General features: G+C 49.0%; 1 long non-coding RNA gene across 1 annotated transcript in view; it reads left to right on the top strand.

Annotated features, from left to right (window-relative positions):
• Nucleotides 1-1535: 1535 nt before the first annotated feature.
• LOC108446277 overlaps nt 1536-2320 on the top strand; it is an 8367-nt gene continuing 7582 nt past the window's right edge. Inside the window, exon 1 of the long non-coding RNA XR_001861426.1 lies at nt 1536-1822. This is a non-coding gene — a long non-coding RNA (uncharacterized LOC108446277). The remainder of the gene's footprint in view (nt 1823-2320) is intronic.

The raw sequence follows: 2320 nt of genomic DNA, 5'->3' as shown, positions 1-2320 counted from the left end.
CTCCGCCGGGTGCTGCCCCGCCGCCGGGCCGCGACTTCCAGCGCCGCCGCCGGGATGCCCGGGGCTGGAAATCGGCACCGGGGAGATAAATATGCTAAAATCCCTTAAATCAGGCACAGCAGAGCGCAGCCGGGAGCGGGACAAACCTCAGCGTGGTCACGTTAGTTTGAAATAACCGTCTGAATCAGGAAAAAATAATTAAAAACAAATAATTGCGAGGCTCTGCGCCGACCCCGGAGACCGACGGGACGAGCAGGCCCCGGGCAGCGGGGCCGCGCCGGGCCGGCTGCGGGGCAGGGATGGACCCTGCCTGCTCCCCGGCCCTCAGGGTTTGGGTCGGACCCGGGCTGAGCTTGGCTGGCAACCGTGGGCCCGGATAGCCAAGCCGAGCCGAGCCGGGCCGGGCTGGGGCACAAGGACGCTGGGAGGGGATACAGCCTTCGCGGTGGGTCTGCCACATCTCTAACACGGTTTTTTTTCCATTCTCACACTTTTTTCTTAAAATAATTAATAACGAAAACCAAACATCACTGTTTTAATATTTGCAATTACTCATGTGCTTTGGGGCGGGGAGCAGAGGTGCATCCCGAATCAACACGGGCTTTAATATGATTTATCTAGGCTGAGTACCTTCCCTTTCTTCTACATACTCTGCCAACAATGCTTTCCAGTCTTTTAACCATGCTACTTGTTCTCCTTTGAAATCTTTCCAACATCCTCCAGGTTCATAGCCAGATGTTCTCAAGAAGCTGTGCAGAATTAAGACCATTTTAAACCGGGAGCAGTGGCTTGTGTTAAGTTCTTACTAGAACTGTATTAGTCATAAAGGCATTAGAAATAGCTAGCAACAACTTTAAAACACCAAACAGTGACACATCAGCTGTTACGTCACGGTTAGAGCTTTAGGTACAGGGCCTTAATGGGAAAATAAAAGATGTTAGTGCCTTCAGCACTTACAGATATCAACCTCTTCATTGGGGTTTCTAAATATAGATGTAGTAGCCTGAAAAGAGGTGCCGTTCCAAAATCTAGAAGCCTTCTCCATTTGTTTATTTGCAAGAGTGCTCTAATATCCTGAAATTTTCCATCTTGCTTTGGCTGAGGGCACTGTTCTTCATCTTGGAAGGTTGCCTAGTGTTTATGTCCGATGTTAAGATCACTGCAGCAGCATGGTTGGGGGACCAATGTTGTGCAAAAAAGAGATACACTAAAATTTGTAAAGCATTGCGCTTGGGGGTAAAAGTAACACATTAAAATTAATTGAATTAACATTTTCTTTGGATAATCATACTATTATAATTCATACATGCTGTAAAATCCCCACTGCAGCTGTTTCATGAAAATGTTGCAGTAACATGTAAAGAGACTTATAAAACTTTAGGTATTTCAGCCTGTGGTTGACAGTTCATAGACTGGTCAATGGCACATTGTATGGTTTCATACAATGAATGAGCAATTGGCATTTCTCACCTAATCATGCTTGTATTTTCTGAAGTTGCTTAATAAAAAAAAATTGGACAAATGACATGACAGGCGCTGGGCCGGGCTTGGTGGGAGAGGGGCCGGGGTTCGGGAGGGCAAATGCCCCCCGCCCTGCGGAGCGTGCCCGGGAGCTTTAGTCCGGCGGTGCCAGGGAGGAAAGGGAAACAAAGCAAAAAAAAATTTAAAATTATTTTTAAAAGGGAAAGTTAAAAGGCAGAGAGGAAACCAAGCGAGCTTTCCAAAAATCCGGCTTTTCCTTCCGAAGCGATTTTCTTTCTACATGCACCAAAATCACCCAAGTATCACCCGAAAATGGATTTTTTGATGTTTTTAAAGAAAGGTGAGTATAAAATAAACTCGAGCCGTTGCAGATAGATCCCCTCGGCGCCTCGTTCTACCCACCGCCGGAGGCTGCCGGGGCTGGGGTGCGCTGTGCCCGGGGAGTCCCGGCCGCTGGAAAAGGGCGGCGGTCAGCCGGGATCACCCGGGCCTCGCCGGCTCCCGTTCCCGACCGCCAGCGAAATCCAGCTCCTCGCTACACGCTTATTAATTAATATGGATGTTTTAATTACTGCCCTCCTGCCATCAGCACGGGGACGCGATTTTTGGGTATTTTTGGGGGGGGAAGCGGAGTGGGCTGTTTGTTTTAGGCAGGTGATAAAATCGCAGTTAACGAGCTGATAATTCGTTCGTGTTTGTTTTAAAAGACAAATTGTAAAGATTAATCAGGCGGCTTGATTTATGGCGAGGCAGACCCCGGCGCTGCCCGGCCAGGGCTCCCTGAAGCCCCCGTCTCGTGTTACCCGAGGCCCGGCAGGCGAAGCAAAACAAAAGGGGC

This window comes from Corvus brachyrhynchos, unplaced genomic scaffold, assembly GCF_000691975.1.
Source record: "Corvus brachyrhynchos isolate BGI_N302 unplaced genomic scaffold, ASM69197v1 scaffold4, whole genome shotgun sequence".
Classification (NCBI taxonomy): Eukaryota; Metazoa; Chordata; class Aves; order Passeriformes; family Corvidae; genus Corvus; species Corvus brachyrhynchos.
Note: the sequence above shows the minus strand (reverse complement) of the source record. Positions and strands in the feature narration are given on the sequence as shown.